Genomic DNA, 13,930 nt, shown 5'->3' with positions numbered 1-13,930 from the left:
TAAACAAACAAACAAACAACGCCACCGCGGCCACTGTGTGACTTGGCACAGCCAAAGCCTAGAGTCGAGCAGCCACCTGGCAGCTCTTCTGCTGTGAATTCCTGTCCCGGAGCTTCACTGACCCAGCGTCCAAAGAGAGGCTCCTGCCTCCCTCTTTCTTCCTCCACTCTTTCTCTTCCCTTGTTCAGTTTGCCTGGAGTGTGTCAGGTGAAGGCACGGGGCTGCCCCCAACCCCTTCTGCTGCTGCTCGTCGCCAGGACTGCTGCCGCCATGGGCCTCACCATCTCCTCCCTCTTCTCCCGCCTCGTTGGCGAGAAATAGATGTTCATTTTGTTGTTTGGATTGGATGCTGCTGGCAAGATGACCGTTCTGTATAAACCGAAGTTAGGGGAGATAGTCACCACCATTCCTACCACTGGTTTTAACGTGGGCATAAACAGGGGCATAAAAAATGTCGCCATGGACAGTAGAATATAAGAACATTTGTTTCACAGTATGGGATGTTGGTGGTCAAGATAGAATTAGACTCTCTGGAAGCATCACTTTAAGAATACTGAGGGTCTTAGTTCTGTGGTAGATAGCAATGATCGTGAAAGAATTCAGGAAGCAGCAGATGAGCTGCAGAAAATGCTTCTGGTGGCCGGGTGCGGTGGCTCACACCTGTAATCCCAGCACTTTGGGAGGCCAAGGTGGGCAGATCATGAAGTCAAGAGATTGAGACCAGTCTGGCCAACATGGTGAAACCTCATCTCTACTAAAAATACAAAAATTAGCTGAGTGCGGTGGCACACCCAGCTACTGGGGAGGCTGAAGCAGGAGAATCGCTTGAGCCCAGCAGGTGGAGGTTGCCAGGAGCAGAGATGGTGCCACTGCATTCCAGCCTGGTGACAGGGAGAGACTCTGTCCAAAGAGGGGGAGGGGAAGGGAGCAGAGGGGAGGGCAGGGAATGGAACAGGAGGGGAGAGGAGGGAGGGAAGGGAAGAGAGGAAGGAGAGAGAGAGGAGGGGAAGGGAGGGTAGGGCAGGGCAGAGCAAGACAAGGCAAGGGAAGGCAAGGCCAGGCCTCTGGTAGATTACTTGAGTGGTGCAGTGATGCTTTTTTTTTTTATTTTATTTTTTATTTTGAGATGGGGTCTTGCTCTGGTGCCTGGGCTGGAATGCAATGGCACAATCTCGGCTCACCACAACCTCTGCCTCCCAGGTTCAAGCAATTCTCCTGCCTCAGCCTCCTGAGTAGCTGGGACTACAGGCGCACGCCACCACACCTGGCTAATTTTGTATTTTTAGTAGAGTTGAGGTTTCTCCACGTTGGTCAGGCTGGTCTCCCAACTCCTGGCCTCAGGTGATCCACTCACTAAAGTGCTGGGATTGCAGGTGTGAGCCACCATGCCCGGCAGTGCTGCTGCTTTTTGTAAACAAACAGGATTTGCCAAATGCTCTGGCCATCAGTGAAATGACAGGTAAACGAGGGCTTCAGTTTCTTCGTAACAGAACATGGCATGTTCAAGCCACCTGTGCAATACAAGGAACAGGTTTGTGTGAGGGACTTGACTGGCTGCCAAATGAGCTTCCAAAACGTTAAATGACACTAATCTAACCAAGGACATGTTTGATAAAATTGGTCTAGGCTTGTTACAACAAAATTAGTTGGTATCTTGATTATTAAACAGTATCTGGGCCTGGTTTGGGCAGAATATGAAACTTATTTTGTTGCTAATTATTGTTTACCAAGTATAGTGTTGCTATTCAGCAATATGCTTGGTTTTAAAGAAATTCTCCTTGGGAAAAAAGTATCCTCTTTTAATTTTACTTCCCATAAGCCTAAATGCCTGGACATAGCTACTGTGAAACCTTTAAATAAATCCATTTTGAGTGTTAAAAGGTTAAGCTATTTAGAAAACAAATAGCAAAATAACAGACGTAAATACTTCTGCATAAATAATTATATTAAATCTAAATGAATCAAATTCTCCAATTAAAAGGCAGAGATTGACAGAATGGATTTAAAAAAAAACAGGATCTAACTATATTCTGTCTGTATATAAGATACTCACTTTACAGTCAAAAAATGAAATAGGTTAAAAGTAAAAGTATGAAAAAGATATTTTATGTAAACAGTAACTAAAAGACAGCTTGCCTGGCTATACGAATATCAGACAAAATAGATTTTAAGACAGAAATTGTTATAAGAAATGAAAAAGAATATTATATAATGTTAAAATGCTCAATGCATTAGAAAGTGTATAATAATTATAAACATCCATGCACATAACAGCAGAGCTCCAACGCAGATGAGCAAAAACCAACAGAATCGAAGTGAGAAACATTAGTCGAGCAGTAAGAGTTGGAGACTTTAACTCTCCATTTGCTCTTCTTTTCCTATCTTTTCTTCTCTTTTTTTTCTTTTTTTTTTTTTTTTTTCCATACAGAGTCTCTGTTGCCCAGGCTGGAGTGATCTTGGCTCACTGCAACCTCTGCCTTCTAGGCCCAAGTGATCCTTCCACCTCAGTCTCCCAAGTAGCTGAGACTACGGGTGCATAGCATCATGCCTGGCTAATTTGTGTGTGTGTGTTTTTTCTAGAGATGGGTTTTGCCATGTTGCCAGAATGGTCTCCAACTCCTAGGCTCAAGCAGTCCACCTGCCTTGGCCTCTCAAAGTACTGGGATTACAGGCATGAGCCACTGTGTGTAGCCAGCAACCCACTCCCTTTTTGTTGTTGTTTTGTTTTGTTGAGATGGGGTCTGGCTTTGTCACCCAGGCTGGAGTGCAGTGGCACATCTCGTCTCACTGCAACCTCCGCCTCTTGGGTTCAAACAATTCTTCTGCCTCAGCCTCCTGAATATCTGGGACTATACACGTGTGCCAATACACCTAGTGAATTTTTGTATTTTTGGTAGAGACAGGGTTTCACCATGTTGGCCAGGGTGGTCTTGAACTCCTGACCTCAAGTGATCCACCTGCCTCAACCTCCCAAAGTGCTGGGATTACAGGTGTGAGCCACCACACCCAGCCACCACTTTCAATAATGGATAGAATACCTAGACATAAGATCAGTAAGGCAGTTAAAGACTTGAATAATACTGTAAACCACCTAGACTTAGCAAACATATGTAGAAACTCCGCCAAACAGCACAATCTGTGCTTGTCTCAAGTGCACATGGAACATTCTCCAGGACAGACTGTATGCTAGTGTTGTGGGATCTTTGAGGTGTTGTTTTTCTTTTCTTTTCTTTTTTTAAGACGGAGTTTCGCTCTTGTTACCCAGGCTGGAGTGCAATGGCACGATCTCAGCTCACCGCAACCTCCGTCTCCTGGGTTCAGGCAATTCTCCTGCCTCAGCCTCCCGAGTAGCTGGGATTACAGGCACGTGCCACCATGCCCAGCTAATTTTTTTTTTTTTTTTTTAGTAGAGACAGGGTTTCACCATGTTGACCAGGATGATCTCGATCTCTTGACCTCGTGATCCACCCGCCTCAGCCTCCCAAAGTGCTGGGATTACAGGCGTGGGCCACCGCGCCCGGCTCGGGGGTGTTGCTTTTCTGACTGGAGACCTCGTTGGCTGGTGGTGCCATTACCCAAGTTTTGTTCAGACCCCTGGGCTCGTTCTGCCCACTCGGCCTCGCACGCTGAGCTCGGCTCACCCTACCGGCCTGGATCCCATGCCTCCAAGGGAAACTGGAGTCAAGCGTGGAACAGTGAAGGAGGTGTGAGTGAGCATGGGGTCCAGCCACCATGCACAGTCAGACACGCCGGCTGCTGTCATAGGGTGAACAGCTCCAGGTGCTGGCACAGGTGCCACTGCAAGTAGCTTCCTTGGCTGGCACCAAAGAATGTGGTGGAAGCTTGGAGACACCAGGAACCGCAGGGCCCCAGTGAGGGGTCACAGCCCTGGCTCAGGGACCTCCCAGGTCTGGGCCCCCAGAGGGCTGTGGCTTTTCTCTCTTCTTCACCTACCATATGGTGAGCAAGGGGGTTGCTTCCCATGCTTGTGTTACGGCTCTTTTAGCCTCGCCGTTTGGTGGGTCCCAAGTTCTTGTCCTGCATCCAGGAAGAAAGAAGTACGCAGACCAGTGGAGGGTGAGCAAGGAAGAGGCGCTTGAGTGAGTGTTAGAACAGCTCGGAGGAGAATTTATGCTTGTGATGACATTATTCTGGGTATAGGGAAAAAAAAAGAAAGAAAGAAAGAAAAGAAAAAGAAAAAAGAAGAATTTCTGCAATTCAACAGCAAAAATACACATGAAAAGATGCTCAATACCATGAGTCATAAATGATGTGCAAAATTAAAGCCACAGTGAGATTCCACTTAACACCCAGCAGGATGGCTGTAATTTTTGAAAAAAAGGAAAATAAATGTTGGCAAGGATGTGAAATTATAAGAGCCTTCATGTATTGCTGGTGGAAATGTAAAATGGTACAGTCACTGTGGAAAATAGCTTGGCAGTTTCTGTTGCCCAGGCTGGAGTGCAGTGGCACGATCTTGGCTTATGGCAACTTCTGCCTCCTGGATTCCAGCGATTCTTCTGCCTCAGCCTCCCAAGTAGCTGGGACTACAGGCACGCACCACCACACTCGGCTAATGTTTTTGTATTTTTAGTAGAGACGGGGTTTCACCATATTGGCCAGGCTGGTCTCAAACTTTTGACCTAGTGATCCGCCCACCTTGGCCTCCCAAAAGTGCTGGAATTATAGGCATGCACCACCGTACCCAGCATCTTCCATTTTTTTCCATCAATTTTTTTGGAGATGGAGTTTCACTCTTGTTGCCCAGGCTGGAGTGCAGCGCTGGGATCTAGGCTCACTGCAACCTCTGCCTTCTGGGTTCAAACTATTCTCCTGCCTCAGCCTCCCCAGTAGCTGGGATTACAGGCATCTGCCACCATGCCTGGCTAATTTTTTTTGTATTTTTAGTAGAGATGAGGTTTCACCATGTTGGCCAGGCTGGTCTCAAACTCCTGACCTCAGGTGATCCACCCACCTCAGCCTTCCAAAGTGCTGGGATTACAGGCGTGAGCAACCGCCCCTGGCCTCATCACTATCTTATAGTTTTCAGTATACAGGTCTTCCATCTCCTTGGTTAAATTGATTTATAAGTACTTTATTATTTTGGATGCCCTTGTAAATGGGATTGTTTTCTCGCGTTCCTTTTCAGTTGTCCCATTATTGATGTATAAAGAAATAGAACTGATTTGTAAGAGAGAGAGACAGTCTTGCTGTGTGGCCCAGGCTGGTCTTGAACTCTTGGCCTCAAGCAATCCTCCTGCCTCAGCCTCCCAAAGTGCTGGGATTATAGGGGTGAGCCACTGTGCCCAGCCAGAACTGATTTTTGTATGTTGATTTTGTATCCTGCAAATTTATTCTGAATTTGTTTTTTAGTTCAACTAACAATTGTTTTGTGGAATTTTCAGAGTTTTCTACAAATAGAATCATGCCATAGCAAACAGAGATAATTTTACTTCTTCCTTTCCAATTGGGATTGCTTTTATTTTATTTATTTCTTTCTTTTTCTTTTTTTTTTTTTTTTCTGTCTGATTGCTCTTGCTAGTATTTCCAGTACGATGTTGAATAGAAGAGACAAGAGTGAGCACATTGCCTTGTTCCTGACTTTAAAGAGAAACCTTTGCATTTAGCTGAAAGCTAGCTGTTTTGGTTTAGCTGTTGGCTTTTCATAAATGGCCTTTATTATATTGATGGAATGTCCTTGTATACCTAAACTCTTGAGAGTTTTTATCAAGAAAGGATGTTGAGGCTGGATGTGGTGGATCATGCCTGGAATCTCAGCACTTTGGGAAGCCAAGGCAGGTGGATCCCTTGAGCCCAGGAGTTCAAGACCAGCCTGGGAAACATGGTGAAACCCCATCTCTACGAAAAATACAAAAATTATTTAGGCATGGTGACACCTGCATATAGTTTCAGTTACTTGAGAGGCTGAGGTGGGAGAATTGCTTTAGTCTGGGAGGCAGAGGCTGCAGTGAGCCGTGAATGTGCCAGAGCACTCCAGCCTGGGTGACAGAGTGACCCGATCTAAAAAAAAAATACCAGGCACAATGGCTCACACCCGTAATCCCAGCACTTTGGGAGGCTGAGGCGGGTGGATTACCGGAGGTTGGGAGTTCAAGACCAGCCTGACCAACATGGGGAGACCTGTCTCTAATAAAAATACAAAAAGTTACCCCAGGCATGGTGGCTCACACCTGTAATCCCAGCACTTTGGGAGTCTGAGGCGGGTGGATCATGAGGTCAGGGGCTCGAGACCAGTTTGACCAACATGGTGAAACCCTGTCTCTACTTAAAAATACAAAAATTAGCCTGGCGTGGTGGCACACACCTGTAATCCCAACTACTTGGAAGGCTGAGGCAGGAGAATTGCTTCAACCCAGGAGGCAGAGGTTGTGGTGAGCCAAAAGCATGCCATTGCACTCCAGCCTGGGCGACAAAGTGAGACGCTGTCTTAAAAAAAAAAAAAAAAAAAATACAGAAAGTTAGCCGAGCTTGGTGGTACATGCCTGTAATCCCAGCTACTTGGGAGACTGAGGCAGGAGAATCACTTGAACCTAGGGAGCGGAGGTTGCGGTGAGCCAAGATCCTAGCATTACACTCCAGCCTGGGCAACAAGAGTGAAGCTCCATCTTAAAAGATAAACAAATATATATAGATATAGATAAAGTCTACATATATGTATGCTATAGTGTGTATGTATATGCTCTATAGTATATTTACTGTATCTAATATAGTCAAGCTACAGTGATCACAGTGGGATTGTACTAGCAGAGAAACAGACACATAGACCAGTGGATCAAGAAAGTCAGCCCAAGGCCGGGTGCGGTGGCTCAAAGCTGTAATCCCAGCACTTTGGGGGGCCGAGGCGGGTGGATCATGAAGTCAAGAGATCGAGACCACCCTGGTCAACATGGTGAAACCCCGTCTCTACTAAAAATACTAAAAATTAGCTGGGCATGGTGGTGTGTGCCTGTAATCCCAGCTACTCAGGAGGCTGAGGCAGGAGAATTGCCTGAACCCGGGAGGCGGAGGTTGCGGTGAGCTGAGATCGCGCCATTGCACTCCAGCCTGGGTAACAAGAGTGAAACTCTGTCTAAAAAAAAGAAAGAAAGAAAGTCAGCCCAGAAATTAACCTAAGCAGATGCAATCAACTAATATTCATTTTTATGTCTATATTTTAATGTATATATTAAAAGCCATGAGTTCATACTGATAGTCTAATTTAAATGCAAAACCACAGGTTCGATTCCGACATTTCCCCTTTTCCTGGGATTAGCTCCTTCTGTCCAAATCTGAGACATGTGGCTCTTATGACATTGTATTTACTTTTTTCTCCAGTATTACTAAACATATAAATCGGTTTCAGAATTGCTACACGATACCTTTGGGAGAAAAACATTTCCTACCTAGAGAGCAGAGTTTGTCACAGCTTATTTTGTCAGCTTTATAATATTGAGTCAGATCCTATTTTCCAAGTTACTTAAGTTAGTTCCTTGCTCTCCCTTTCACTTCCGTGTGTTTTCACTGGTCATACTCAGGAGTTAGGTTCATTTGTTACAGTTTAAATTTGAGTTTGTTTCCACACTTCCTGATTCATTAGAATGGTTCATCTATTTTCTGAGTATATAAAGTATTACTGTAGTCCAAGAGCCAGAGCCGTATAAAAATGTTGACTCAGAGAAGTGCTGCCTCCGCCCCACCCCTACTATACCATTCCCATTCCCCTTTTATTCGACCTTTCTCCTGTCCATTTTATCAGTATCTCTGTCATCAGTCCTGTTTATTGTTTTCCCTTCAATGCTCTGGAACAATTTATATATCACTGATACCATCAGGTCTTTAAAAATGTGGTAGACTTCTCCTATAAAAACTTCTAGGCCTAGTGTTCTTTATTTTTTTATTTTATTTTTTTTTTTTTGAGACGGAGTTTCGCTCTTGTTACCCAGGCTGGAGTGCAATGGTGTGATCTCGGCTCACCGCAACCTCCGCCTCCTGGGTTCAGGCAATTCTCCTGCCCCAGCCTCCTGAGTAGCTGGGATTACAGGCACGCGCCACCATGCCCAGCCAATTTTTTTTTTGTATTTTTTAGTAGAGACGGGGTTTCACCATGTTGACCAGGATGGTCTCGATCTCTCGACCTCGTGATCCCCCCGCCTCGGCCTCCCAAAGTGCTGGGATTACAGGCTTGAGCCACCGCGCCCGGCGGCCTAGTGTTCTTTAAAACTGAGAAGTCGCCGGGCACGGTGGCTCAAACCTGTAATCCCAGCACTTTGGGAGGCTGAGGCAGGCAGATCAGGAGGTCAGAAGACCGAGACCATACTTGCCAACATAGTGAAACCCTGTCTCTACTAAAATACAAAAAATTAGCCAGGCATGGTGGCGCACACCTGTAGTCCCAGCTACTCAGGAGGCTAAAGCAAGGGAATCCCTTGAACCTGGGAGGCAGAGGTCACAGTGAGCTGAGATCACACCACTGCATTCCAGCAAGGGTGACAAAGACTCCATCTCAAAAAAAAAAAAAAAAAAAAAGCCAGGCACAGTGGCACTCAGCTCTGTAATCCCAGCACTTTGGGAGTCTGAGACGGGTGGATCACAAGGTCAAGAGTTCGAGACCAGCCTGACCAATATGGTGAAACTCCGTCTCTACTAAAAACACAAAAATTAGCTGGATGTGGTGCCACATGCCTGCAATCCCAGCTACTCAGGAGGCTGAAGCCCAAGAATCGCTTGAACCTGGGAGATGGAGGTTGTGGTGAGCCAAGAGTGCACCATTGCACTTCAGCCTGGATGACAAAATGAGACTCCGTCTCCAAAAAAAAAGAAGAAAAAGAAGTAGGGACTTTGGGGGTGATCTGGTCATAAAGACTCTGCCCTCTTAAAGGGGATTAACGCCCTTGAATTATAAGAGAGGCCTGAGAGAGCTTGTTCACCCCTTTCACCACATGAGAGCACACAGAGGTGCCCACTGAAGAACAAACCCTTAGCAGATACTGAGTTAGCTGCTGCCTTGATCTTGGACTGCCCAGCCTCCAAAGCTGTAAGCAATAAGTTTCTGTTATAAACTACCCAGGCTAAGATATTTGTAATAGCAGTCCAAACAGACCATGACAGCAAATTAAAACCACAGTGAGATATCACTTCACATATGTTAGGACGGCTGTTATCCAAAGTCAAGAGATAAATATGAGCAGGGGTGTGGTGAAGGTACACTCTACACTGTCGATGGGTGTGTAAATCGATACCGTCATTGTGGAAAATAGTATGACGGTCCTGCAGAAACCTAAAAGTAGAACCACCATATGATCCAGCAACCTCCTTTCTGGGAATATAGCCAAAGAAAATGAAATATAAGCACTTCATAGAGATTCCTGCATGCCCATGCTCACTGCGGCACTATTCATAACAGCCGAGGTATGGGGTCCACCAAATTGTCCACTGACCTGACAGATAAGAAAATTGTGGTCTGTACATACGATGGAATATTTCCAGCTTTTAAAAGGGGGATCCTGGCCGGGTGTGGTGGCTCATGGCTGTAATCTCAGCACTTTGGGAGGACAAAGCAGGCAGATCTCCTAAGGTCAGGAGTTCAAGACCAGCCTGGCCAACATGGTGAAACCATGTGTCTACTAAAAATTTAAAAAATTAGCTGGGTGTGGTGGTGGGTTCCTGTAATCTCAGCTACTCAGGAGGCTGAGGCAGGAGAATCACTTGAATCCTGGAAGTGGAGGCTGCAGTGAGCTGAGATTGCACCATTGCACTCCAGCCTGGGCAACAAGAGTGAAACTCTGACTCAAAAAAAAAAAAAAAAGGAAATCCTGCTTATTGTGACAACATGGATGAACCTGAAGGCGTTTTGCTAAGTGAAATAAGCCAAACATAGAAGGAAAAGTACTATATGATCTTATGTATATAAAAATTGTTTTTTGAGATGGAGTCTTGCTGTGTTGTCCAGGCTGGAGTGCAGTGGCACAGTCTTGCCTCACTGCAACCTCTGCCTCCCGGGTTCAAGTGATTCTCCTGCCTCAGCCTCCCAAGTAGCTGGGATTACAGACACCCATCGCTACACCTGGCTAATTTTTGTATTTTTAGTGGAGACAGAGTTTCACCATGTCAGCCAGGCTGGTCTAGAACTCCTGATCTCAAGTGATTTGCCTGCCTCGTCCTCCGAAAGTGCTGGGATAATAGGCATAAGCCACAATGCCCAGCCAAAAATTTTTTTTCTTTCTTTCTCTTTTAACTACTCTGCACTTATTGGTAAAATATTTTAAAATATTTCTTTAAAGTGTCAAACACATAGAAACAGTAGAACAGTGGTTACAGGGGTTTGCAGGTGGGAGAGATTGAGATGGAGTCCAAAGGGCACAAAATTAAAGTTACGCAGGATGAATACGTCTAAAGATCCAATGTACGGGCTGGGCACGCTGGCTCATGTCTGTAATCCCAGCATTTTCGGAGGATAAGGCGGTTGGATCACCTAAGGTCAAGAGTTCAAGACCAGCTTAGCCAAGATGGTGAAACCCTGTCTCTACTAAAAATACAAAAATTAGCCAGGCCTGGTGGCAGGTGCCTGTAATCCCAGCTACTTGGGAAGCTGAGGCAGGGGAATTGCTTGAACCTTGGAGGCGGAGGTTGCAGTGAGCTGAGATCAAGCCATTGCACTCCAGCCTGGGCAACAGAGCAAGACTGTTTTTTCTTTTTTCTTTTTTCTTTTTTTAAATAAAGATGGGGTTTCACCATGTTGGTCAGGCTGGTCTTGAACTCCCGACCTCAGGTGATCCACCCGCCTTGACCTCCAAAGTGCCAGAGCAAGACTCTGTCAAAAAAAAAAAAAAAAAAAAAAAAAAAAAATCTAATGTATAGTATTATATACTGAAAATTTACCAACAGTCGATTTTAGGGACTCTCAACACACACACTAAAGGAGCCACTATGTGAGATGATGGACATGCTCATTAGTTTGTCATACCATTTCACAACATCACATTGCACGTTATTATTATTACTGAAAACGAGGTCTCACTTGGTTACGAAGACTGGAGTGCAGTGGTGCGATTATGGCTCACTGCAACCTCAAACTCCTGGGCTCAAGCAATCCTCCTGCCTCAGCTTCCCAAAGCTCTGGGATTACAGATGTGAGTCCCTCTGCCCAGCCTGCATTTTAAATAGTCTATATTTAAGTATTAATTATGGCCAGGTGCTCTGGCTCACGCCTGTGATCCCAACACTTTGGGAGAACATGGCGGGTAGATCACTTGAGGTCAAGAGTTCAAGGTCAGCCTGACCAACCTGGCGAAACCCCCATCTCTACTAAACATACAAAATTAGTCGGGCATGGTGGCACACGCCTATAATCTTAGCTTTTCGGGAGGCTGAAGCAGGAGAATCACTTGAACCTGGGAGGCGGAGGTTACAGTGAGCTGAGATCATGCCATTGCACTCCAGCCTGGGTGACAAGAGCAAAACTCTGTCTCAAAAACAAACAAACAAACAAAAACAACCATTAAGTAGAACATTAGGTATAAATTAAATAGCATGTATTTAATAATAAAAAAAAGAAACTGACATGGGTATATTGCTATTTTTTTCTAGACAGGGTCTCACTCTGTCACCCAGGCTGGTGTGCAGTGGTGGCAATCAAAGCTCACTGCAACCTTGAACTCCTGGCCCCAAGCAATCCTCCTGTCTCAGCTCCCAAAGTACTGAGATTACAGGAGTGCACCACCACACCGGCCAGTACATTGCTATTAATTAAACTCAGGTTACACTTGGATTTCATCAGTCCGCCTGTCAATGCCCATTTTCTGTTCAGAATCCAACCCAGGGCACTGCTTTGCACTGAGGTATGAGTTCCCTCCCATCTCTGAGAGTTTATCAATCTTTTCTTTTCTTTTCTTTTCTTTTTTTTTTTTGAGATGGAGTTTTGCTCTTGTTACCCAGGCTGGAGTGCAATGGCGCAATCTCGGCTCACCACAACCTCCGCCTCCTGGGTTCAGGCAATTCTCCTGTCTCAGCCTCCTGAGTAGCTGGGATTACAGGCACGTGCCACCATGCCCAGCTAATGTTTTGTATTTTTAGTAGAGACGGGGTTTCACCATGTTGACCAGGATGGTCTCGATCTCTCGACCTCGTGATCCACCCGCCTCAGCCTCCCAAAGTGCTGGGATTACAGGCTTGAGCCACCGCGCCCGGCTATCAGTCTTTTCTTGCTGTTTATGACCGAGACAGGTTTGAGAAGCGCTGGTGAGGTTTTCTGCAGAATGCCCCCTACCCTGTCTGGGGCAGTCTGAGGTTTGCTCCTGATCAGTCTAGAGAGAAGACCGTGAAGCCAAGTGCCCTCTGCTCACTTCATCACAGCAGGGACCCACATGGCCCACGAGACCTCACGACCTAGGGTCACACCCACCAGGCACCCACACTGTGACGGTGCTGTTCCCCCACTCCATACTCTATTCTTCGGGAGAGAGGAGAGGCACTAAGCACATTTCACTCTCACGGGGCGAAGGTTTTAGCTCCACCTCCTGGAGGGGGACAGTACTACACGTCACCTGGGATTCTTCTATGCTTCCCTAAGGAAGATCTGTCTCTCCTTCACCGTTTATTCAATCACTGTGAACTGATGTATATTTACATCATACTTTGGGGCATAATCCAATGCTACATAATTTATTTTGTTGTTCTAATCATCCCAGGTTTGGCCACTGGGTGCTCTTTCCAGGTTGGCCCCATGTCCCTGTGACCTGACACATTCTTTTATTTCTGGAGCAATTCTCAACCTTCCACCATTACTTAATGCTCCAGTCTTGCAACAAAAGATGTCACTCCGACCAGGCGCAGGGGCTTACACCTATAATCTCAGCACTTTGGGAGGCAGAGGCAGACGGATCACTTGAGGTCAGGAGTTCAAGACTACCTCGGTCAACATGGTGAAACCCTATGTCTACTAAAAATATAAAGAATCAGACAGGCGTCGTGGCTCACACCTGTAATCCCAGCACTTTGGGAGGCTAAGGCAGGCGGATAACCTGAGGTCGGGAGTTCGACACCAGCCTGACCAACATGGAGAAACCTCGTCTCTATGAAAAATACAAACTTAGCAGGGCATGGTTGCACATGCCTGTAATCCCAGCTACTTGGGAGGCTAAGGTAGAGAATTGCTTGAATCTGGGAGGTGGAGGTTGCAATGAGCCAAGATCGCGCCATCGCCCTCCAGTCTCGGTGACAAGAGCAAAACTCCGTCTCAAAAAAAAAAAAAAAAAAAAGATTTGGCCAGGTGTTGGAGCACATGCCTGTAATCCCAGCTACTCAGGAAGCTGAGGCATAAGAATCGGTTGAATCCAGGAGGTAGAGGTTGCAGTGAGCTGAGATTGTGCCACTGCACTCCACTCCAGCCCGGGACACAGAGCAAGACTCTGTCTAAACAACAACAACAAAAGATGTCCCTCCTACTCCCCAGCTGATTCATTTCATCTTCTGGCAAGTCTTTGTTAAGCCCTGCTGCGTGCCCTCTGCTGTAACACACTGGGAACGTAGCTGGTGTTCATAAAGCATTCGCCCATCCATCTCTTCAAACAAGCCCTTGCTCTCTTCCCAGAGTGGTACCAGGCTTGGGGGATTCTGCAGAACACGGCAGACGAGACCCCTGCCCTCGAAGAGCACGCACCGAATGGTGCAAAGAGACCTCAAGTCATAGCGACAGCAGCAGCTGTGTGCCGTGGGCCCTGCTGAGACCGCCAAGGGGCCAGCAGGGAGGGCTCGGCGTCCTCTGTGGCAGGCAGAAGTGCTAAACCTGGGTTCTACCTGAAATATTTGGAGCGATCTGCTGCCGCAATCCTCCCAGTGACTGCGCGACTCTAGACGAGGCACTTTTCCAGAACTTTCTCTCATTTCACAGGGGCCAGAATGAGACCAAGCCATCTATTTCCACATCGCATGG

The 13,930-nt window shown here is 46.4% G+C and overlaps 1 pseudogene; it reads left to right on the top strand.

Annotated features, from left to right (window-relative positions):
* The first annotated feature begins 270 nt into the window (after window positions 1-270).
* LOC101037781 (ADP-ribosylation factor 4-like) lies at window positions 271-1,581 on the top strand (annotated as a pseudogene).
* The last annotated feature ends 12,349 nt before the right edge of the window (window positions 1,582-13,930 follow it).

The sequence above is a fragment of the Saimiri boliviensis genome, chromosome 2, assembly GCF_048565385.1.
Source record: "Saimiri boliviensis isolate mSaiBol1 chromosome 2, mSaiBol1.pri, whole genome shotgun sequence".
Classification (NCBI taxonomy): Eukaryota; Metazoa; Chordata; class Mammalia; order Primates; family Cebidae; genus Saimiri; species Saimiri boliviensis.
The sequence above is the reverse complement of the archived record's forward strand: the minus strand, read 5'-3'. Positions and strand labels throughout refer to the sequence as shown.